Here is a 26,223-nt window from a genome sequence, read left to right on the forward strand (position 1 = left end):
GGCACTGTAGTGGCCCCTGTAGGAAGCTCTTGGATAACTTCTTGATGAAGTGGGGTGGCTGTGGCAGGTGTCCATGCTCTCCACATCCCTCTCATAGAGGGAGCCATCTCAAACCAACAGGACTCCTTGCAAGAATGGCAACACACGGCTTGGGAACTTCCACGATTCTCAAAATAGATGTAAAATGGATTAGAAACCAATAAAGCATGACAAAAATAGCACTGTGCTATAAGCTCTGTTATCTTTTACATTTTCAGAATGCCTTGCACCTGGGGCAACCAGGGGTGTGGGCAACATCACGCTGTTTCTCCATTTCCCCGCCATGTCCTCTTGCACCACCAAACACAGGTACGTCTGTGTGGGTGCCTGCCCTATGCACCACACACCAGAATACAGCCAACTCCAGCATTTTGTTGCCTCATGGATCTTCTCAAGGACAGAATTCTTGCTGCTTGCTGGCAGGAGACCCAACACAGAGCTCCCATCAGCCAACCTGAAAGCTAAAGCCAAAGCCCTGCTCTGAGGAAAGAGCAGCTCCCAGGAGCAGGTACACGGGCATCTGAGCCACCCCTTCCCAACCTCATACCCTAACCCCCTGGAATTATCTCTCCTCCACTTCCACATGTACAACACAGCAAGGCCCCTGGTGCAAATTAGCTACAGCTGGAAACAGAACTGCAGCTCCCAAGCTACTGCAATTATTTTCGCAATGACAACAGAGAAAGAGCGGCATCACTGCCCTAAGGCCATGTTCTGCTGCAGCAAAAATGATGAGCGAAGCCCCAGAGGAGTCAAAGTCTGACTGTCCTGGCTATGTTACAGATATTCTTTATCAATCTGACATACTAATAATGCAATGCCAGTGGAGAAGGGCAGGTGTGAGGAGTTGTACCTGAATTTTACAATGTTACATAAATTACAAACACTTGCTACAGCACAGGGAAACAAAACTATCCACATTTATTAGTAAGAGGCACTGAGTTTTAGAACATGAAATTCAAGTCCTATGAGGTCTATAATTTAGAAATTTTTGACTACATACTAATATAAATTCTGGAAAAAAAATCTCAGCCCCTTCTGGCTAACCTCGTCCACATTCACCCATGAACCTTCATAAACTGCTGGACATATCAAGCAATGGAATGATTGCCATCTTTGGGAAGTGATTATCCACCAAAAGACTTAGCATGGAGGGCGTGTGATAGAACTGTTACATAGATGCAGTCAGAGGCAGATGCTCTTTGCAATGTTTGCAATCATTTGTATTTATAACATTTGTGTGCTGTCATATAACAGCTACATAATTAGTATCATGTCCTTTTAGGAAGCTTAAAGTCTTAATTCCTCTTGAACATTGTAGAAGAGAGGGGAGAAGGGATTTAAATTTGACCTATTGATTACTGGTGCATATTTCTACTTCTTCCAGTACCTATGAATAAAAAACAAAAACACATTTTGAACAAGAAAACCTGCATAGGTAGATGGTAAACCACAGTGAAACAGGAAATGTAATAATTTCCTGGCTGAACCTCTATTCTTCAAGCCCTGTCCTTGAGGGAGGACGAGATGGGAAAACAGAGGGGAAGAATCCAATGTTGCTTTGAGCTGGTGTCAGCCGCCACTGGCAGCCTCAGCGGAACATGGATGTCACCTTGGCAGTCTCATGCTTCTGGTAGTCAGAGCCATATTGACAGAGAGTGGTTCTTGCAAGGATGATTGGCAGGAGAAGCTTTCAGAGGAGGTGGTGGTCCCATGCCTAAGCATCACCCGCATTTGCCACTTCCCTGCTGTGCAGGAAGTTTTCAACAAGTCAGGTCCCAGATTTAGCATAGTTTTACAGCACTTAGCACAGACTGGCTTGGATGAAGAAAATCAAGTACTGATTTGTGAGAATGTCACAGTGTTGTGACACTGTGGTGAAGCAAGCTTCAGTCCAAGGCAGAGACCTGAAGCACAAGAATACAGTGCAAATAATAAAGGAAGAACATTGTTATCTGGATATCCATATTGCCAAGTTTTCAGCCACAAGCTGTAATGACAATGGTCACATCAGGGCATAAAATGACCCCAGGGCTGTGACCACAGTGAAAAGCACTGTCACGATAACACATTTTTAAAAAAGTCACCCAACAGACTGCGCTGATTTGAAGAAGTTTGCATCTTACTGGTCTTCACTGCTTAGGAATTTGCAGCCACCAGAAGCACTTATGAGAATGACAGAACAAACCCACACAAAAAGCCTGGACAGTAACACAAAGAGTAGGTAGAGAGAATGCCTTTCACCTCCTTGCAATAACAAATCCATAGTTATCCAGTCCCAGTGAAGCATTTAACCAATCTTAGGCTTAAATTCTGACTTACCACCACAGTTACGCTGGCAGCAGTGTAGCAAGAAGAGGGCTTGCCAAGCAGAGTGGCAGAACCCCACTGCCTCTGCCCAGCCACCATCAAATATTAACCCAGCAGTTCAGGAGGCTGCACTTGGAAGTAGCATGGCGCAAAGTGGAGACATTTCAGGTAGCAAAAAATGAGTAACAAAAGCTAAATGAAAAACAATTAGGTGATGAAAGATATTGTGGAAGTGGCTATCACAGAAAGAATAAAACAGATGCCTAAAGCCCAGAGAAACAGTGACATGGAGCCTGGAGGAGCAGCTACCAGCTGAAATCACAAATGGGGAAAGATAAGCCAGTGAGCTGGCATCACTGGAAAACAGAGGAGCAAAACAGATGAGCTGCAGAACAGTATGAGGAATTTAGCTCCAGTAGTTCATTCTGAAGTGGTGTGGCTTGATGGTAATGAAATCTTCAGTCAATGAGTGCCCAGCATGCATCAAGGCAATGGATTCTAAATAGCACAGTAAGATTGACAAATATTAGTTGGTTTGGTAGCTTGGTTTTCTCCCTGTGTTTAAGGGACACCTTTTATAATGTTCCTGTTTTATACACACTCAGACCATGTGTATAACAAATCCTGTATCTGCAGATTAAAAGAGATGCCTTTTTACACCCTGCTTGTCTGCTGTACAACCCGTGGGAGATGTAGGTTCTACTGACAGAGCTGTTGTGCTCTTCTTAGCTAAATTACGATAGCAAAGTCATTCTGCATCCTTCCCCCAGTCCCAGCATGGGCTCTTATCTCCTACAAATGTGCATCTCTGAGTGACTCACAGCCATTCATTTATGTGGGTCAGTAAGGCAGTGGATGGCCAAAGGGGCTGGTCCTCAGGCATGTAAGGAAACCGCCCTGCCACCGCAGCATTCATAGCTGCCAGGTTAGGGCAGGAGCTCCCTATTCTTCCAGAGATGCTTTTACCTGGCCTTCCTTTCACCACACCTTTGTGAGCATGCTGCAGCCAATACCTGCCTTTCTTGATTATCAGCTTCTTTGCTGAGGGCTTGGAGACTGCCATCTTGCCTGTTTGTGTTAAAAAATTTCCCCATCAAATTGCCAGGAGGCTCGACAGCTTTCACACTTACAGAATTAGCTCTTTAATGAAGCCTCAGCCCAGCTGCCACTGGCTAGATGTGGGCAAGTTAGATGTGGGCGTTGTCCCCATCTAGTGGCTCACCCTCACTGGGGAGAAGAGTAGCTCATGGCTAGGAGGGAGCAGAGGTTCTCCTTCACCCTCTCAAGCAAAAGCACAACAGTCCTCCAGTTATGCAGGGTTAGCTGTGACCTTACTGCTCCTGCCAGAATCTGGGTTGCGAGATCACATCACTTATTCAATATTCAGGGTTTTATAATGAAGTATGAAGTTGAATGCTTTTAGAAAACTATTTGCCATTAGTAAAATGGTAACTGTTTTGACTTCCTACCTTTCATCAAAGTGCCTTCCCTTGTAACAGCCTCCCAGGTTTCCCATTACCATGGTTTGTACCAACTGCTTCTCTCCAACTGAAGTTTTTCATAGATTACACTGACTTTACTGTTCAAAGTGCTATACAACACTTGTGGAAAACATTATATAGTGATCCACACTTCAAAATTATGTATTATACAGTATTTTAGATTTAAAAAGACAGTGATTCACATTTCAAAGACCTGCCTATAAAATATCATGTAATAATTAGCACCTATCTTGGCATAGCTGCAATAAAGGCCAAAGGGGTGAGTCAGTTTGCCTAGACTTTAAACCTTGTTTGAAGGAAGTCTATAAAATATTAAGGTGCCCAAAATCTTATCATCATGCCTTCTGACCAGAATTCCTCCTACGTATATCCTGCTCTCTCTTCTTTCCCCGCCTTTCCACTTATTTTTAAATCTATTCTGACTAAAGAAGACATTTTCACAACACTTTCTTTCTGCCTGATGTGTAATTAGATGGAGATTTGTTATGGGCAGAGGCAAGATACATACCTTCAGGTAAAAAGCCAGTAGCTGGAGGAGAGTTGTGAATCCCGGAGATATCAATTTAGCAGGTAAGAATTCATCTTGACTTTTAAGATTATAGGAAAGACTGTTATAACTGGCTCTTAGAGGAAAATAATTGTATTTAAAAGTTCAGCACATCAGTACAGAATGTGTCTGAGACAACAAACAGGAGCTCCAAAACCTCTCCTCTGCCTGGCCCCAGTTTTAAGACCGCTGGGTTCTCAAAGTTATTAATAGTCAGAAAGTCCTCGGAGCTTACAACCATCAAAGTACTTTGCAGAGCCTTTAGTGATGAAAGGCATTTCCAACTGAATAGAAAAATCCAATAGTACAGTACAGTAGGTGAATAACCCCAACTTTTAAAGTTGTAACTCAAGCTGTGAGACCCAACAGCAAAGTCATACTGTGCCCGCACACAAAGTAACTTCTAAAACCAGAACCAGACTGTTTGAAAAGAATTTTTTTCTCTGTGGCTCATGCTGGAATTTACAGAATAAACCAATGTTGGAAAAAGTTTTTTGTTGTGGAATTATGTAGCTGAAATGCCTGTTAGGAATGTATGGAAATATATTCGGCTGTTTCGTCTGTCTCTCACATGCCCACGCAAACCTGGATTGCTCTTTCTGATGATTTCATGGATACAAAACTTTACTCAGCGTATTAAAATGAAAAAAAATCAGCCCAGAAGTACTGACAATATTAGGAACAGCTGGGCAAGATCTGAGTGAAGAGAAGATCTGAGTAAGACAGTACACATCCGTCAGGTTAAGTATTCCTTACTATAAGGAAAATGTCCTAGGAATGAACTCACCTCAGTAGAAAGTAGTACTTCCAAGAAGACTTGTTGCTGGCATGCCTCTAGCTGTCAAATACTGATGGTTAAGGTAGTAACTTCTGTTTCTTGCTCTTTTCAAAGCTCAGTAAACCCAGACTTATGCCAGAACTATAAGCTCAGACTCCAAGTGCGAAGATGAGTTGTAGCAAAATGGGCAGGCTGTGGGTAACTGCTTCCCAAAGGCACACAGTCCACCTGCTCAAAGGAAGTCAATCATGTGGTCGAGCAAGGCTATGTGAGCAATTACGATTGACTCCTCAAGGGCTTCCTAAACATATGCTCATCCTAATTGACATAATGAATGCCATCGGCATTTCACATACTAAATTACAAAATGACATGGCTAGTTATGTAACAAAAGGTGCACTACCACTCTGATTTGGCTGATTGCTCCCTCTGACTTTGCCAAGACTGGCAGCCTCACAAATACCACAATCTTGCTTTCAGCCATTTGAGCAGATGACAAAATTGTATTTTTGTGGTTGGAAAACCACGTGCCCCAGCTGCCTTCTAAGATGCTGGTAAGCCAGGAACAGGTACAACATGCAAACTGCATGAGGGAGAGCATCCCTGATCCCTGCTGCAGGTGCGTCTGCTGTGTCTCTGCGATGGGGACTGCAGACCACGTCTGCTCTGTGCGGGCTGCCCTACTTAACTTTAAAATAAAAATACAATAGGCAGAGTAAATTGCATGGGATTGTGAAAATCTTAACTTAATACAGCTTCACAGTAAATCTTAATCTGTTTTTGCAATCCTCTCCCAGGGCCTCAAGTGGGTCAGCAGGGAAGGTGGGTGATGGTGATGCTACTTCTCTGCCCTCCGAGAGAGGGGAGGGAAGAGGGAGCAGATGAAGAGGGAGCAAAAGAGAAGTGGAAGACTTCTTCCCCTCAGGATACTGAAACCTTACACCTCAAGCTGGCTCCCACGCCATGGTACCTGCCACCCTCAGACCACACAGCATCTTCTCACATGTGACCATGAGATAACATTTAATAACTACAAAGCATGGAACATGTGATGGATAACCCTGCTAATAACACATAATAAAGTAAACTGTGCTTTAATTACACTGTGCCTTTACAACTGCTTCTCTGATCCAGGAGTTTCTTAATACTTGGCAAACTACTTAATGAGTTCTCACAACACCCTGTGGGGACCTTTTTTGAGAAGCTATCTACATGGTTAGAAGCACCTACTTGGTTAGGTGAGCAGGGGAAGGGGCAGCTGGCTGCTCCTGTGCCAGTGGGGCCAGTGCCCAGATTCTGTCACAGGAATCCTTGTGCAGCAAGGTGACCACAGAGATGCTCTTGGACCTGATCTGAGGGAAAGCCCTCACAAACCCCTGACTTCTAGGATTGCATCCTCTGCTTTATGGACATGCCCCTGCAGGGGGGACAGCAGCAACTTGCAGCAGTTGGCTCTCCAGAGTAACTTGTCTAAATAATAGAAACAAATGCCTAGGTTAAAACCCCTGGCCCATTGCACTCAAAGGAAAGATTAGGCAAATTCAGTGAAGCAAAGATTGAATCATCTGTATCTCAAGTTTATTTATGTTGCACCTAACTCCTGTACTATTTTTTAGATGTAATTATTATATTATACATTATAAAATAATGAAAATTAAATATTATATACACTTTAAATTACAGGTCTGTAAATGTCTATAACTTAAATTATATTTGTATCTTATTCTTTCCTCCTCCTGCTACTCGGGTCCACAAAAATGACTAAATAAACAAATCCTAAGCAGAAAAATGGTCCCTACTGAAGAACTGCACAGTACAGTGACACTCTGCTGTTTAAAATAGCACAATCCAAAAGCATTCCTTGCCACTCAGTCCCAGCATCACAGCTGCTGGGGCCCAGTCCCATTCAGGACCCTGGATAAAGGTGGGCACAAGCCCTGGTAAGGTAGTCAGCAGGTAAATTTCAACAGCTTAGGGGAGTGGTACAGCCTAGAGGCAGCCTCAAAAAAGATGGGAAAACACACAACATGCAGCCATAAATAGAAATTTTGGTGGACAAGGGGAAGAAATTTTGATGACCTTACAATTTTATGCACTGCTGAGTACTGAATATCACATTTAAGAAAAATGTATTCTTGGAAAGAGGGAGATAAACTGGACACTGAAGAGGCTGAACCCAGCAGCCCAGGTTACTGTGATCTGACTATCAGTTTTCTGGGGCTGACCCAAGTTACATTTCAGCTCTTGAACAGACCTCTCTTACAAAGCAGTGCTGACAGTGCCCATTTATATCTGCTGAGAGTCCCTATTGCTCATCTGGGAGTCAGGTGTGCAGTAGAGCTTATAGCTCTGTTTAAAATGGAAAGGCCTAGGTAAACCTAAAGTATTCAAGCAGGAGCAGAAGCAGATATCTCTAGATGAGGCTGTGCAATAGTTTCTGTTCCAGGGCATCTTTTTTTTGTGGCAGGATAATGACTAAGCTCCCTGCCCAACAAAAGTCTCAGCAAGTAAATTTTGTTTATTATAGTGACCAAGCCCTCAGACACCAAAACACATCCTGTAGAGTCTGGTTCTGTCTTCATCTGCTCAGTGCTGGGAAACAACATCCCTGAGTGTGGTACTACTCACTGGACTTGATTCATCACTGCTTTAATTGGGGCCTCATGGGAACTCCCCCAAAGCCCATTGCTAATTAACATGCATGTGTTGCTGATGGCCTTGGAATATTCCCCTTAACAACAAGAGGCTTACTAAGGTTTTGTCAGCCAGGACACACGAGTGACACCAGCCTGGGAAAGATAGTTAAGTCTGTGGCTGAGTTAATGTCTGCTTCAGAACCGGTTCTGTGGGTATGAAGACCAATTGAGCGCTGTTTAGTCCCGTGATGAGAAACCAATTAGGAATTACATGCTCAAATTGTCCTGCTTCCTGCATCCTTTCTCACAATCAGATGTTATCTGCTGTGTGCAGGCAGGCAAGGGGATTTTTTAATTCTCTGAAATTCCTCCTACAAGTCATATTTATTTCAGAGCCTCAGAGCCTTTTTGACTGGATCTAAACTGATATATTCTTTTAAATAGCACTAGTGTGATTAGATGAGTTCTCAGACTGAAACTATGAGAACCCACAGCTATACTTTCCAGCACTGGGTTCTAGTTCTAAAATCCTGTGAGAACTGATCCTGTTAAATATATAGTACAAAATCAGCTTTGTGATAGAAAATAAGATAATAGCATCACCTATACATTTTTGACATCAGCATTTCAACACAATCTATACCATGTAGCTGTAAGCATGGAAAGCAAAAGGCTAGGGAAAAGACAAGCAAAAGTAGACAGGAATTACATCCAAAACAATCAAAATTGATCTGCTTTCGAACAAGCTATTTTCTGAAAGATATACCAATCCAGACAGAGAAATAGGAAGCATTCCTTACTAAGAAATTTTTAGCAGATAAAACCCATTTATTTTATTAAGAATCTTTGTTTCAGTAAGAATGTTGTGGGTGTATAGAAATGAAACTGGAGGACCAGTGAGAGGATTCCATGAGCAGCTAGGAAGGTAGGAAGTTTGAGTGTTTAACTCCTTCTAAAGGAGCAATTGATTTTTACTCAAAGGGATGAGAACAGTACACAGCGGGAAGCAGTTGTACACAACAGGAACTGCCAACTAACCATTCCCTGAACATGTATTGAAGGTGAAAGTTTGTCTTCTGTGCTGAATCCTTTTGAATCCCATGATTCAGATAATGATTGCTTTTACAGATTCAGGCCAAGCCTTTAGGAAAAGCCTTGGAAAGATCAACTGCATATGTGTCCATCCCAGCTTCTAATTTCTGTGAAGAAACTGGGTATGCACTGCAAACACGTGCTCAGTCAGACCGCATTGCAGGACACCAGTGTCCCCCCATTTAACAAGAGTGGGGTCTCATTACCTCCTCAAAAGGCTCTGGCCACAGAGTCCCTCCAAATCAGCCACAGGCCTCCATTTGCCCCAACCTGACAGTGAGAGGAGCCAGGTGGCAGCAGCCAGCCCCGCAGACAAGGCTGACATCTCCAGAAATACCAGACTGCTTCCTTCCAGCAGCCAGCCTTGAGGAGACTCTCTACATTTGAAAGCCTGTATTAGTTTACTTTCCTTCTGGAAACAATGCTGCTTGATTTCCTGGTTTGTAGTGAAATAGAGCTAATCTATCATCTCATCCTGCGTGCAAAATTTATTTCCATTTTACTAAAGAAAAGCTATGCTAGGGAAGATGCCAGCACATTCAAACTTCTTCCAAAAGACAATTCAATTTTCTTTTATAGTAGATGATCACAACTCAGAGCCAGGAACATTCCTCTTTCCAGCTCTATGCTACAACAAAGTCCTGATGCAGTTAATGTTCAAACACATGGGCTTGGAACACCCTTATGAAAGCAGGACCCATGTGAGCAAAGGGGAGGACACTTCTACAGGACAACAAACAAGTAAGAGAAATTAGCAGTGGGAGAGTATTTTCAGGGGGCAAGGATAAGACAACAATGAGACAAGCTTTCCCAGACTGAATCAATTTATATCTTTGGAAAATACACGTAGGCTCTGAGGTTTGGGGTGGAAGAATAAAATAGCAAATTAGTAACAGATCACTTCCTTAAGAGGAATCTTCAGTCTTAGGAAAGTAGATGTGAGTATTGAGGATACAACTCCTTACACATCAGCAGCTTTCCAAATTCCTGACAGTGATTTCTAGCTTTTATTTGCAGATCAGCATCTGTGCTTTTCCAACAACAGCAGGTAAGAGACTGCTGTTTCAATGAAGTGATGGAACTGCCTTGATGTTGTTCTGCAAGAACCTGAATGAGCAAATGAGAAGTGCTTTGGGCAGTGGGAGCTCCATTTCTACTAAATATTGTGGGAAAGCAAGTGCCTTGCATAGTGCCCAGTACAGTCAGCTAAGGTTATCTTGCTTTTCCTGCTGTTGAAGGAACCCTTTCCTAGTTATCAAGCATCATAGAAAAACATGACATACAAGCACCTTTTCTGGTTTTTGTGTTTTTCTTTGGCAGATGTAAAAGTGGCTGAGAGCTTGATGCAAGCAGTCCATCCCTGGTCATTAAAAACAACCCAAAACATTTAGAAGTTTAAACATGTGAACAGGTCCTTCTGATTTATGTACTTGGACCTCTTGTCAACTGAGTACTCTAAGTAAACATTCTGGTGAGTGAAGATGTCCACATATCCTCATTGCTGTTCTGGGTTCTGAGTTGGCACTGTGAATATACACATTCTCAATATGTTCATTCTGATGAACAATCAGACTTATGGATAGAAATAAAACTTATAAGAAGTTATGCCTATTCATATATATTCACATATATTCACATATATTCATATATATATTCAAATATATTAATATATATTCATATATTCATATATATTCATATGTATATTCACATATATTCATATATTTTCATATATATTCACAGGTTTGCAACTGCTGCATTTACCTGTACTGAATTACAAGACGTTTTAAGTAAAGAACTAAGTAAGCTTAAGCGTGAAGAACAGGAGCTAAAGATAAAAACTAAATCAAGTTCTCTTTTTTTTTCCTCACCTCAGCTGCAGTTCTATGCATAAAATCAAGCAGGAAGATACAGCAGTGGTGAATGTAGCCTCAATTTACCTCCTACAGCTGCAGCGAGACTTTGTGGGTTTTAACCTGGGGGAGGGGAAGAAATGGGTTTCCAGAGGATTAATAAAGCAATGGGCTAAAGCAGCTGCAGTACAAATGGCACCTCTCCACAAATAATTGTTTGGTTTTCAACACACTTTACTGAAGAAATAGACCTTCTTAGCAACGGGGAAGACAGAAACCCAAGCAAAAAGGGCTATGAACTAAGCAGTGTTTTTGCATACCAGCATGTACGTATGTAAGTGGTATTTTAACAGTGCCTACCAAGAAGTGCAACCCACAGGTATGTTATATAGCCATTTCTGTTAGATTATGAAAACAAACTCTACATTAGGCTATGGGAAGCTGAATCACTAATGACAGACACAGTAGATATTTATCACTGCCTGGCTGCATGGCACTCTAGAGTGTGCAGGCTGAGGTTTTGACCCACTCCCCTGCCACTAAACTGGGCTGGTTTGTTTACCAGAGCATTTTTGCACCTTTGCTCCTCTGGAGCAAACTCATGCCAAGCTCAAGGGGAAAAGTAGGAGCAGGACAAAGGAAGACACAAGCCTTTGAACTCACGTGAGTGGCTTTGCCGTGTCTCATGCGCTGCAGGGAGTCGTGCAGGTGTAGAATCAGCAGGCTGGGGCAGGGCCTGCACTCAGCCCCCCGCTGCAGGCAGACAGCCGCTGGTGCCCGTGTCAGACGGTGAAGCCTGTGGCATGACAGAAGGTGCAGAAAAGCTGAATTGCATAAACCTGAGCAATTTAAGGTTTAAAAGGCCACACCCTCCCAGTCATGTCTCCCGCAGGCAGATAAGCATGTGCAGGTTGCTCATACAATAGTGTAACTTGAAGCTTTTACTTTCCTTTCCGGCATATACCAAAGTTCATTTTCAGTCAGGTTCTTCCTTGCATTTCTTTTCTTCTTTTAACCTGGTAACCAACATGGCTCAAATTTAACACATACAAGTGGACCATCCTAAAAATTGCTTCAAGACAGAAGATTAATATTGGCTATCCCCTTTGAAAAGGAAGACAGGGTCCACGAGTTCTAACCCAGAATCAATAGTTTGGAATCTGAATCTTCACCTTGTTTCTTTATGCTTGGTGGTAAACACTTGAACCACATAGGAGTAATTTGTAAACTCCAGAATCAGCTGTCTGAAAATACAAGCTCTGTTAATTTTCTGAACATTGCAAAATTAAGACTGCATTAAACCCTCTTACCCAGTAATTTTCAATATAAAAAGCACCCAAGAAGGGGAGAAAATGTTGTACTGTAGATAAGGTGTCATGCTGCTGCACTGTGATGCAACAGCTGAGAATGAATGTTGAAATTTGAATAACAAAAAACAGCAGCAGCAAAAAAGATCTTTTTTTCAAAAAATATTTCCAATAGACTAAAAGAAACTCTCATCTTCGAACTACATGAATCAATAATAAATGCAATGACTTCAGCCATCTTAAGCATTTTCTCCTAAAGAAGGAAGTGTTATTCAGGAAGCAAGGCAGCCTTGGAGATGGACTTGAATCAAACAACTGCAGTATATCCTGAAAACAGGCGGGAGGAAATCCCCAGCCTTCGATATAAACATCTATGGCTACCAGGTCTTGGCCTCCAATTTATTCTTACGCAAGTTTGTTTCCCTTCAAACATTTTAAAAGCATGCTTGTTATTTGTGACTATAAAATCCCTTGTTAAATATTTATTTTAAGAAATCATCAAGGGACACGTAAAGTCCTACCAGCAAGTGTGACAGTCATACCCTTAGACGCTTCCTTGCAGTAGTATTTGCCTTTTCTGCCCTGACAGCAGCACCTCAGCTCCATGTTGCTCAAGAAAACCTGGGATGGGTTCCTGCCAAGCCAGCAAGCCAGTGCTCAGTGTACAGTTGTTCCAAACCCAGACAGTGCTGTGCTGGATCTGGGGCACTGTGCAGCTGCTGCTCTTCCCCCAGGATGGGCGCAGAATGGAGAGACACAGTCCGCACGGGACCAGATGTCCATGGCAGTCACAAGGCCAGATATGCAAGCCTCATGCGTCAGTCGTCTGCAAAATTGAACTATGCATATGAAATGTACTCTTAAAAACATGCTTAAGCTACAGAAGCTTAAACATTAGCAAATACATCCCCACAGAGCAAAGCCTGTTTTTAAATCCTTCCTCATATGGGAGGTCTCTCTGAGGCTGCTCGCCCCAGATTAGGAAGCCCAGAGCCCTGTTGTCACAGGTGACCACATCAGATGCTCAGTTACAGACCTAATTTCCATCCTAGCATCTAGCCAAGTTTGCCCTCCCTCCCACTGCTGGGAGGCTTTTCTAAGTTTCCAGACTAAGGGCCAGCTCAAACTCATTTGTTCTCACGCTAATGTTACTGAATTGCTTAAATTGCCTTTCCTATCTCATGATATACTTTCCTGTTTTCCTTTCCACTCAAATTCTCTAAGTCTCCACTCAGCCAAAAGGCTCTCTGCTCTCCTGCTCACACAAACAGCTCTCTTGGGCACTCATTCTTGTCCAAATTCTTCACTCTGTAATGGCATTTATCATTCTTTATACATACCAGGCAAATTATTTTCCTAGAAAGTGAGTTATTTATTGGCTCTGAACGCAATTGCTGGTGAGGTCTTTGGTACCTGTTGATGGAAGATCCTGGCTGAACCTGTCTTTCATCTGCTGGGAAGGAACATAGAAGAACCTCCTTTAAACTACAGTGTGTGCACTCTATTATTTATCCGTTCCCTCCTTTGCCTACAGCAGATTTTCTTCACCAACATCACAAAAAAGCGAGAGCATTTTCCTACTACAATTCATTAAATTCCACCAAAATGACAGGGTATCATAGATCTGACTGATGCACACACAGACACCTGTTTGATAAACTTCTAATTTCCTGGTATAGATTAATAGATTGGAGGCAGGAAAAAGTTACATATTTAGCTGATTAATTTTAAAATAAATTTGTACATGTATCTCAAGCTGTGCAAATACACATGTAAAGACAGACATTTCAAGTTGGAGATATTCCATACTTCACTACTGCTGAAATTATTTCCAGGAGGACAATATGCCATAAACTCTATTGTATTAGACTTACTCATTTATTTACTTCAACTTAATGATTTCAGCATACATTGAAAGCATTGGCAGTACACACTGTGCAAGCTACATTAAAAGATTAGTGATGTCTTCTTAGGAGAAACTGTAGTAATCAATGATAGTTGATAATATTGTAATGGATGCCATCTGTGTTGGGTTGAAAAGATCACTGTGTCCTGCAAACACACAGGCCCGTGCATCCTCCCGTGAAACCAGAGCAGAAGAGGCAGGGGTCAGGTTCAGCTCTTTGCTGCCGCTGACCATTCTCTCCCAGTTCCTGGTCCAGGCCAGGCAGCACACTGCTTACAAAAAAGGAAATAAAAGAGCTACCTCCCGTGCATGTTACATTCCTGTCCACACAGCTCTGGCAGGGGACTGAGCCATACTGTCTCTTGTGAGTACTTAACAGCACTAGAGATTCCTTGAGGATTTCTATGATGTACCCACAATGGTAAAATACACCCTTGTCCCTGACCCCCATGGATGGACAGTGGGATGGGGACCAGGACAAAGGGGACCTGGCTGGCCCTCTGATTCAGTGGAGCAGCAGTGAGAAGGAATGATGCCAGGAAAGGAGCATCAAGAGCTGTGGGTCACGACTCGGAGTGGTGGGGACAGATGAGACAGGAGGAGTTTGGAGTCCCCCAGATGAAACTGTCTCTCCTGACCTCCAAAGGGCAGGCCACATGCACATCTGGCACAAACATTCAATGTTCTCCCATGGGATTGCACCTCATCTTGTAGAGGCATACTGAGGAATAGGAACAAACTCTAGGAGGGGAATAATCAGGTGTAGACAAAACTCCAGCATGCAGGCCAGCATTTTCATATCAGCTCCCTCTCTTGTTTCCTCTTTGTGGAAAATGAGCAACCTGAATTGGATCACAAAACATGAAAGGATTGCCAAGCACTTGTACTATGGACTCTGCTGACTACTGAGTGCCTCTGACAGTCTGCTTGGAACATAGACTGGACTCTGGAGTCATTAATCACCAATATTAAATAACAATTCTGTACAGTGTGACAGTTTAACTAAGATATTGACTTCCAAAATTGACCCACTTGGTATAATTTACAGTTGGCAAAGCTCTTACAAAGTGTATGTTACTCTGGGAAGTCATGTTTCATTTGTCATAAGCATTTACTGGATCTTCTATATCCAGTATCTTTGCATTTTCTAGATGGCTCCTGAGAAGGAGAACAAGAGCATAATGAGGAAATTAAAATTTCAAAATTAAAATGATCTCTTGATCTCAATTAATGAATCAACAATAGTACCAGACTGCTATTTTTCTGAAATGAACTGCTTTCAGAGACCAAGAGAGCACAGGATTAAATATGGCCCTACTGGGAAAAATCCCAAAACAGCAACTTGTACCATACCAGCAACTAAAATCATCCCACCATAGAGCCTGTATGGCATCCCTCAGGAATGGCCTTGACTTGGAAAGCCCACAGACCCAGCTGTAAAATCTCAGGGAATTTTGGGGTCCTTCCACCTCTTCCAGAAAAAATCTGTGAACACATGAGCTTTACATACATAAGCAAAACAAACATTCAACTGGCCAAATCATTCTGGCTGTAGGGAGAGGACAATATTACAGATAGGCAGGCACTATATGTTTTCTATTGGGAGAAATTCTTGAAGTTAGAAGATTAATCTGGTCTCTCAACACATTCATTAGTTAAATTGCAAAGCAAGCTCATTACATAACCAACCCGAGGACAATTATATTTATCTCGTCAAGGTTCACAGTACAGATGGATTGCTGACCTAGGTAACATGAGTACCTTCTGCAGGGTGAAAGCTCTCTGATCTATTTGAAACATCAGTCCTGTGCCCCTACCCGAGTTTTCAGATTATTTGTGTCTTTTTGGGAGAATACACTTATGCAGTTCCTCCCAGAGGTCTCTCCAGCATGAAGAGAGGAACTGAGGAAAGCTGGGATTTATTCTCAAGAAATGGGCAAATCGAGGCTCAGAAATTAAGTGATTTGCTCCTAATTATCAAAGAAGTCTCTGGCATAAAGAGCATCTCACTAATTCTCCCATACTTTGTTAGACATGGTAAAGGAAATGTTTTAAGGTGAAATTTCTCTACTTTAAGCATGTACAAATACATAGTGTGCTCAGTCCACTCTTGAATTAATTTTTACATCCAGGTTTATACCTGAAGAGTTCAATATTTGTTGAGAGATGGAGGTCATCTTGTCTGACTCCTTGCATGTCACATGTGGCACATACCCTGCTCTGTCCCTTTGTGGAACCCACTGCCTGGGTTTAACCCTATAGTGAATCTTTCTAGAAAGGCATTCCACTCTGGTCTGAAGAACCAAAAGGTGGGAAGTCCACTGGTCTGTTTGGTACCTTATTCTGGGAATTAATTGTGCATACATGTAAAAACACATGGATAATTTATTGCTAATTTGATGACACTACCTCAGATTATTGCCATCAATTCATGTTATGCATTTCCTGGGAAGATGAAGGAGCTGGTATCTGTGTCTTGTACCTCTACATGTGTTATATTTGTACTAATGTTCTCATCTATTTTTCACGCGGAACAAAAAAGGCTGTGGTAGAGACCTGCCAATATAGCAGGTGTATTAACTGGCCCTCATGTAGGACTTTTGCTATTCCCTGCATTCTCATCCAATTTAAAATCCTGCTTTAAAGTGCTGCCTGTGATGGGATTGATGTTACCCCATGAGTCTGTCCATATGCATACATACAATAAACACAGACAAAATCAGACCTTTGCACATGTACTCAAGGAACGCATCAGATACTTTGCCCTCCCACTGGGCTATGACTACATTCTAAGGTTGTCCATTAAGGTCTCCAGAGTCTTTCCAAAGTCTCTATTTCTTTTCTGAAGCTGTCTCCCCCATATGGTACATGTTCCCAGTTTCCAGGTTTATAATTTTACGCCTGACCATGTTAAAGCACACTTTTTTTTTTTTCAGTCTGAAGTCTACTTATGAGATTACTCAGATTCCCTTTTCTCTAGTGCCATGCATCATCAGTGAGTAATTCAGTATTTTTCCTGCAAGACTAAGTAGTCAATATTGCCAGAAGAGGTCTGAGTCCTGATCTGCCTATGGAATCTCACGAAAAAATTTCTTTTTAGAGTGATTTTGCAACAATTCCTCTGATCCACCAGCCCTTAGCCACCTGACATGTTCTTAAACAAGAATGCAAAATGCTACATTTTTGATCAAATTATGGTAGGATATCAAACTGAAGACTTGCAGTTCCCATTAGGCCTGTAGTTACTTTTTTAAACAACTGGGTAATCTTACATTAAAGAAGCAAGCCAAGCTTACCTGACAAGACCTGAATTCAGTGAAAACATCAATGGCTGCCATGAACAATAGTCCTGTTCTTTATACTTGAATTCCCATATCAGCTTCTCTATTATTTTGCTGGAAGTGAGGTCAGGCTGAATGCCATGCTGTTATCAGAATTATCCTGTTTGTGCCATTGGGGCACTGGCAAAAGAAAAAATGAGCATTCTTTCAGTCTTGGCAGATTGCTCCAATGTTCTCAAATTTATCAAAAGTTCTTATCAGTGGGCCAGAAAATTTCTCAGCCAATTTAAGAAAAAAAATAGAATGCATAGCTGCTCACAAAACAGGGGCTACTGCCTCAAAGCTGATTCCTCAAAGTAGGAGTTGTCTAACATTCTTTTAGTTGCAGATGGGCTGGAAAAGAATTCATCCTCCTCACGTGATATATACAAACCATATTCTCTCTTTCAAAACATAAACCAGAAATATTTTCTGAACATTTCAGCCATCTATACATTTCTTATTAACAGTTTCAGTACCTTGCTTGGCCCACGTCATTGCTACTTTTTTCCCTTATGTAAATTTAAAACTCTTTCAGAACACCATTTGCTTGCCAAGAGTAGATTTTGGTTTAGGTGTTACTAGTAATTTCCATACTGAATAACATATATATATATATATATCAATGGATATTTATCTCCCTTTTATAGCCTATTTTTCCAGTACACAGCCACAGGGTTTATTTAAATATGTAAGTCCTGTGTGTTTGCACGTCCACACAAGTGTCTGTAGATATGTATACCTATGCAGCCCCATATACAGATAAGTGTGGACAAATTGATACCTGTTTAAACACATGTATATAGAACAGTAAGCCCACTTCTACTTTCTGTCTTCTTTTGCCACACATGTTGTCTTAATAACGTTTTGCCCATTTAGTAAGCTTTTGAAAAACGTTCAGTTTTGTTCATGCCTCCATGCCTCTGCTTATTCCGGTGTATTAAGAGTGGTCCTTAGCTTTGGAAAACTGGCCTTTTCAAATTAGCATGTATGAATATTATGATTTGGGACTATATTTTCTTCAAGCTTATTAGATGTAACCAGGTCATGATCACTTTTTCCTGAGACACTTGATTTCCAGTCTAGTGGATCAATTCACTTTTATCCATCAGGCTACCTAAAAGAAGAATTCTTCCACTCTAGGTCTAACAACTTTTTTTTTTTTTTTTTTTTTTTTTTGCAGAACAATCATGCAGTGTTTAAAGCTATTCCATCGATGTCTCTCCAGTACCTAAATGAAATCTTCAGCAGGTGTGCCAAATAAAGTTCCCCATAATTACACAGTTGCTTCCCCACATGCAATAGCAGCTCAAGCTGTCTTCAGATTCATTTCAGTGACTTATAATGTCCCCTCTGTCCACCTCTGAGCCTTGATAATCAACACATTTATTGTGCTGCATTTCCTAAGATCCTGCACTTCCCTGTTCTAAGGCAGATATATGTCACCAGACCATAGACAGAGTCATTGCCCTCACACAATTTCTTTTGTCACCCTTGGTCTGTTTTAACAGCTGATACAATATTCTAACATATTGAGCTCTCTAGCACTGTAACCTGATGAGACAATTAAGTTGAATCTATTTTGACAATTAATAAATTCTAGTTGCTCTTACTTATTACCCAGATTCCCAGCTTCAACATATAAGCATTTCCAAATGTATTTCTCTTTGGATCCTCTACCATGCTGATTTAATTTGTTCCTGGCAAGGAAAATTTGAACCACATTTACTTTCTTAACCCCCTTCTGCATGCAGTTGCTTTAAATACAGTTGTGGCAGTTCCCAAGAGGCAGGATATTTTGTCCCAGCCACACCTATTCAATCTCTCCATCTTTTAGTACTGTATATATTACAAGCCAATGCAGGGTTTAGCTGCATGGTATGTAGTCAGTCCAAAACCAACATGGATATTTTGCGCTGACCTGGGGAATGCTGACACGGGCTGGCTGGAATACAATCTCTGCAGCACAGTTTAAAAAATGGCACTCAGCATCATTCTTTCTGCATCAGTGTCATGTTTTTGCAGGTGGCCTTGCAAAATAATTCAGCAAGTAAAATTTTTAATATCAGTGTAAGTACTCCATGTAGGCCACACAGGCACAACTTATCAATGAACTGCAGTCTTCTGCAATACTTGCAACACCTTGCAGCCAAAAGGCTCAGTGCTGGCTTCAGCTAGTCATGGAAACTCTCTGAAGAGACCCAGATGTGTTCCACACAGGAGAAAAAAATGCCTTAATAGCTGTGCATGTCTCAGAGTTACCCACTTATATGTCTTTTTTTCCACACAGCACAAACTAGAACGTTCTGCAGAAACCCTTCTGGGAACAGGCAGGATCTGCCTGGTTACTGCACTGGTACCTGCCTTCTCATAAGAGGACAAAACTCAGCACTGAACCCTGGATTGTCCCTTGAAGTGTTTGAAGCCTGTGCAATCTAGCTAAGAAAAACAGGGCATGCTTCACAAAGTGTGTCACTTCCATCAATACAATAAGAACTTAAGACATAGCAAAGACATAATTTGAGTCAGAATGCTATGGGCACTAACTATGGGCACTTTGCTCTTACTTTGGAGAGGTAAGGGATCTTCTCTGTATGTGGAAAAGTTGTAACTTTTACTGGACTAATTGGTACAACTGGAGGAATGGTGTGCCTTCAGGAATGCAGGTGTTCCTTTGATCACACACATTGCAAGCTCTAGTATAGCCACACAGCAAACCATGAAAGGTAGCTGCTGGGAAAGAGCACGCAGAAAGGGGCCACCTCAAAGGCAGCGAGAATTTTTCAACCACTGGTTCCTGAGAAGCCCAGCACGTTCAATCTGAACACGTTGCCTGGAGATTGTGGCACTGTGTACTGATCCAGCAAGCTCAGCAAACAGGGAATAGTGCACATCTTGCAGATATCCTCTCTTTCACCAAGTGAGTTGAGCACCAGTCTAAGCACACTCCTCCCACATGCTAACTGCTACATTGCTAATTTATTTACTGAAAGGAGAGTGCAATGCATACAGTATAGATTACACCAGAAACAAGAGTTGTAAGGAACATGGCCACACAGGACACACAGGCCAATGAAGAGTACAACATATTATACATATACAGAGACCTTTGTTAGCAATGCCTGTTGCAAACTGAGATGGTGATAATTGAAGGTCTTTATCTCAGAAATGTAACCTAAAACTCAAATGAGCAAACTGTTCTACTTACAAAGCCAAAGACCTGAAAAGAGTGGATAGAGGAGCAACTGGGTTGTTGATCTTTCCCATGTAGGGCAAGGCCTCCCTCCTTTCATGGGTTTCTGCCCTCCCATGACACAGAAAATGAATTTTAAGCAGCTCGTGTAACAGTGCTTGTGTACCTGTCAGTCTCCAAGAACCCACAATGACTTTTGGATTTGAGGAACAATTTCAACCACTTCTGACAGATGACAGGGGCTTTCAACAGCAATTAAACAAGTTTGGTGAAAGCAGGTAAGCTTTCACATGGAGATGAAAGACTGATAGCATTACGCTGGGAGAAAACTCTCTCTGAGAATGTCTTATTAAAATCCAGAGCTCTTGCTCCTGTTGTGGTAAAGTGGTCTTAAAGATTCAAAAAACAGGGAAATCTTCTCCTGAAGCTCACAGCAGTCATGAATCTAGAGTAAGATTTCTTGACTTTGGTGGTCATGGATCTGTTCAACTATTTTTGTTTTCTACACTGTATTCAGATGATGTGTATTTTTGAAAACCATAACAATTGAATATGTAACTGTATAACACATTATATATAATGCTTACATATATAAAATTCAACAGAAGATTGAATGACATTTCAGCAGTTCATAAAGGAAATAGCAGTACTAGTAGTAGTAGTATTGAATTTGTTTGTGGTCTACAATGTGAATGCTTAGTATCATTTCAAATTATATTAGTATCATTTCAAATATCATTTCTCCTTGAGAAAACATTTGTTTTTATACATTGGAAACACTTCAGAAGTGTCAACTCCAACAACAAAGCTATTTAAAAGAAATTCAGAAGTCCATTTAGCTGACTTATTAGCTCAGGTCAGAGCATGATGTTAATAACACCAAGGTTGTGGGTTTGAAACCTGTGTGGGCCATTCACTTAAGGGTTGGACTTGATAATCCTTGTGGGTCCCTTCCAACTCAGAATATTCTGTGATTCTAGAAATCTCCTGTTATTGGCTCATTGTTGTAGTACACTTTGTTGTAGTGCACTTCCCCTTTCACTGTATTCTGGTCTGCAGCAAAAACACAGAAAGCTCTTTTAAAAAATAGAGAAAATAAGAATTGTTTCCTAACTCATTACATAAGTATAAACTCAGCTTTCAATGTCTGGTGATGTTTTAAATATTTTTTTGTGGGTTTTTTTCTCACATAATTATTTCTGAAGAATACCTATTGAGTGTGTTTAACTTCTGAAAACGTGAAAATCAAGGTCTAACCCAGGCATACAAAGAGAAGTTTTTGAAAAAGCACTTATACCACAGCTCATCTACTGGAATCTCTGTTGATAATGTTGACGTAACATTTGCTGTTGTAGTTTTAGGCCTCTGAAGACCAGATATGCTGAAATATTCCAGGTGTGGGACAGCAAAGACATCAAACTATTCCTATGTATGATACAATGGCAGGAGTTGAACCCAACCTCCACAGGTACAACGATGGCATACCTGTGCTTCCTGCTACTGACCTCTCATGCTGCTTTGCTAGGAGCTGGTGCTGACATTTTATGTTATATGAAATACCACTAAGGGTAAAGGAATGGCATTACTATTATCTTTCAAAGGCTTCAGACTGCAGCAGTTGTTCAGAGCATCCCTGGTGCTAACAGAACAAGTCTATATTCATGCCTTGTGGACAGAATCACCATTCCTATTTAGATTTGCACCACGTTCACAAAGTTCCTTGGAAGATCTGTTCACTTTGTATGTGGGGAAATGGATCAGAAAATACTGACAATTTTCAAAATGCTTGCTTTGAATTTCAATGTCTCCTTCTTGTACTGGCTAACAGTGAGCTACTGTTGGTACACACTAAGTCGCTCACACTGCACGTAAAGTAAGTTGACTTGACGAGTGTGTAGAGACTGCAAACTCTCTTGTCTACCCCTCCCTTCCCAAAACACCAGCAATGGACCATTATCTTTGATTTTGACATCTGAAGAGAGAATGCAAATGCCAGGAAGGAAGTTTTCAGACTCTGTAAAAAAATACTCTCTAAAAGACCTTCCAAAGGGACTATTACAACAGGATACAGTAAAGAAAACAGGAGAAGAATTTGAGGGGGAGATGCTCACACTATAAATGAAAAATACTTCTGAGAATAAACACAAACAAAAGCACATCCAAACTTACCTCTGCTTAATAGAAAATTACTGAATTTTCTGCTGAAAATAGACTCAGTACATTAGTCAAATACTTGAATATGTCTAATTTATACCTTCCAGACTGTGCAGTGTAGCACAAGGAAGATGAAAGTACACTCAGCATTGATGTTGGGGCTGCTCCCCCAGACCACCAAGGCAGAAGGTGAAATCCAGAGGTTACCAGCTGAGTACTAGGATGCAAATTCACTGAAAAATTTCCTTTATAGCACCAGGATATCTCGTCATGAATCAGGAAAAAAATTATCTCAAAGGTTACTGAACTGAAGATTAGGAAACCCCAGCCTTCCTGAGCATCTTGGTAATAGATGGTCACTATAAAAATTGCCATTACTTATTAAGTTTTGGGAACAGTTACTAGATTAGGGCTATCTATACACTACAACAACATGCAATATAATAGCATTACCCTAATTGCAGCCCTTCTCTGCCAGTTTCTCCTACTAAAAACTGTCAGAGTAGACTGTGCTGTGCAAACCACACAGACAGTCTGCACATCAAAGACTTTGCAAGCTAAGCAGCTGAGATCAGGAGACTAGATCTGCATAAGAAATTCCAGAACAACTCAACATTACACAGATCTGTATAGAACTTCATGCACGACATGAAAGACATTCTTAAAGGATGAACTTTCAGAAAAGATAGGGCAGGGTGACTTACTGAAAAAAGCTTAAAAGTTCTGAACAGTTGCGAAGCATGGCTGACTTTCAAAAAAATTCCTGAGCAGCTGAGAAGATGTCTTAGGAAAGAACAGGACGGAGCACAACAAGGCAGCAGCACTGACTTGGTTTATGGCTTCTCCTGTGTTATCAAGCAGCAGGTTTTTGTCAGAATGCTTTCCAGGCCTAAGGACTTTGTGAAAAAGCCTGAGCAGACTCTTAGTGGTCTACACGAGAACATGCAGCTTCATTACAAAATAAAATTTTCTGGTTTGGACAGAAATTGCAATGAATGATCATGGAGGAGTGAATTAAAGGAAAAATATTAAACTTATGGCCAAAGTGATGCTGCAGTCTGAAAGGAAAAATGTAGAGTATCCTTTGCTGGCATCTTCATAAGCTAGGGGGTATTGCACTGATCTGTAGGTGCTGAGCTTGAGTGGCCCTCACAAGGCTCTGAATGAGTGACAGGACTGCTCTGTAACCCAGTCAGTCAAAAGTTATCTTGGAAAGAAAAAGGTGTCATGACAAGGAGAAAAAGTATAGAGAAGAACAATTCTTGCAAGAGGAATTTTCTGCATGTCTACCTTTAATTAAGAAAGTAGAAAATGCTCAGAATCACAGCTTTAAATTCATCTTCTCCCTAATTAAGAATTTATCCTTAACCCAATTTCTTAGGGAAACAAAGTTGAGGCAATCACACCTTTGTCTGCCTGTGTCTGTCTATGTGTCTTCCCTCTATATCTGCAGAGTCCAGTGGCCTTTTCCAAAGGATAGTGATTTCAAAGATATTATGTGCCCATACATGTAAAGAAAGTAAGGTAGAGTAATAGGGGAAAGAAACCCCACTAAGCATTCATATGGAGAGAAAGACCAAAGCATAAGTACACTGAGGAATCAACAAAAGGCTTGAAATTCCTGAATGCCTCATGGGAAACACTTCAATTAAACTCACATCTTTCTAAACATCAGGAAATACAGCTACCAAATACAAAACTGTAAGATATTAGGCTGCACTGGCTCAGCTGCTCACCCAGCAACTCCACTTCAGCAAGCAAACCCATTACTACAATTGGAAAATACCTGTGTTTCGTCGGATGGAAAGCGCAGCAAACAGGCTCTTGGTGAATAATCTAGGCATGAAAAATGTCAAGGAAGCCGTTTCCAATTAGCAGTCCTCACCAAAAGAAAGTTTCCCCTCTACCCCCCTCCAGGGCAGCATTTTCAGGAGCCCATGGGAAGGGGCCCTCGGTGGCCGGGGGCACACAGGGCTGGGGCTGCTGTGCGGGGAGGGCTCCCTCGCTCAAGGGGAAGCGCAGTTGCGAACCCAAGAACAACAAAACAGCATTACACTTAATCCACTGCCATCTGGCTTCATTTTGACAATCCACAAAATCAGACACAACATTCTTCCACAAAATCCCTGAAAAACAGCACAGAACTAGTGTCAAACCCAGTGTCCCCTCCCCCCGGCCCCTCTGAGGGCTTTGAAGAGAGGTTTCTCATAAAATGAAGAACGATTTCCCCAAGTGACATTTCTGCAGGAGTGCTCAAGCTGCAGATGTTTCCACTGTGGAAGAAGAGTTTGTATAATGCAGCACTGCCTGTCGTGTTTATGGAGGTAGGGAGGGGGAAGGGGGTGAGAAATAGAAAGCAGGAGAGGCTGCAAGCAGTGGTGTTGATCCACAGGCGATGAACTGCCTGAGGCTATCAGCTCTGTGTGTTTGCTCAGCTCTTGACCTGACCAAGGGAGAACAAGGACCATCCATCTCCCCCGGCAGAAACCAAGCAGCTGTTCCCGAAAGGATAAGGCAAACCACGCAGCCTTTAAGCTAGCTGGGAACACAGCATCTCTGCAACACAGCAAGACAAATCCCATTATTCTTATTCTTGTTATTTCAAAAATGTGCTTCAGGAAGCATTGATTTGCAGCATTTTTATTGTTACTGAGGCATTAATGTAGTGTGCATGGCCTGCTATCTGAGCTCAGATATCACCTCGTAGCCTATTGCTTTCAAAACTTAATGGAGGGGTTTCTTTCCACAACAGAAGGCAGAAATACAAACAAAACATTGAAATAAGACCTGTTTCATGCTGAATTGTGTTCCCAAATGCTGAATTGTGTTGACAAACACTGATTATACACAGAAAATCAGTCGCTAAGGACTGGACCAGGTTTTTATTGACACTTCATGACTTAGGGTTGCAACTCAATGTTGGGCTCCTCATGCCCTTTCAGACAATCAGATGCTGAGGATGCCTGGCCTCCATCATGATATGGACCTTCTGTAGGTGCTGTGACATTGCTACCAACTCCATGTGGATATCTCAGATATTCTGGAGTCTCTCATCTTACATTAGATGCCTAAATTCAGGCATCTGTATGAGATTTCGAGAGTTACCTCGTAGAGGCTATATCCTCCCTTACAGCATCCTCCTGCAGTCCATGTTGTGATACATCTGCTTGCATTTTCTGGTACCTGTGATAGGAGCAAGTGTGTGTGCCTTCTCAGTTGCCAAAACTAGTGGACTAGCAAGCAAAGCATTCACTTACTAAAATAGTTAATTCTCCAATGATACTTTGATGAGTTCCATATAAAACCTGTCAGGACAGAAAACAAGGCAGACTACATTTGCACATCTGTCTTAGGGCTGAACACTGCAGGAATGTCCCCAGGCATGGCCTGTGCTCTGTTTCTTAGCATGGCTGAGCATCCTGTCTTTCAGAAAGCACATTACTGACAGCAGCATTAATGTTAACAGGCACATCTCTGTGGAGTGCTGCATGTGCATATGCATTAATCAGGCGTCTTTCTTAATGTTCAATATTGTGCCAGGGAACAGCCTTGTCTGGCCTTCACACAGGGATTAGAAGATTTGAGGGTA

General features: G+C 41.6%; 1 protein-coding gene across 10 annotated transcripts in view; it reads right to left on the minus strand.

The window, feature by feature from the left end:
• The window catches only part of LNX1 (ligand of numb-protein X 1), a 123,760-nt gene that overhangs the window by 67,094 nt on the left and 30,443 nt on the right, over positions 1-26,223 (minus strand). For 4 of the 10 annotated variants that reach the window (XM_038135728.1, XM_038135729.1, XM_038135727.1 and 1 more), the window contains exon 2: positions 11,418-11,550. The exons of 1 other annotated variant lie outside the window; for it this stretch is intronic. The gene's annotated coding sequence lies outside the window, so the exon portion shown is untranslated. Of the gene's footprint in view, positions 1-2,361; positions 2,430-11,417; positions 11,551-17,263; positions 17,429-24,420; positions 24,669-26,223 lie in introns of those variants that run through there. 5 more of the 10 variants (XM_038135723.1, XM_038135724.1, XM_038135722.1 and 2 more) reach the window with 5 other exon arrangements.

Source organism: Motacilla alba, chromosome 4 (genome assembly GCF_015832195.1).
Source record: "Motacilla alba alba isolate MOTALB_02 chromosome 4, Motacilla_alba_V1.0_pri, whole genome shotgun sequence".
In the NCBI taxonomy this organism is placed as follows: Eukaryota; Metazoa; Chordata; class Aves; order Passeriformes; family Motacillidae; genus Motacilla; species Motacilla alba.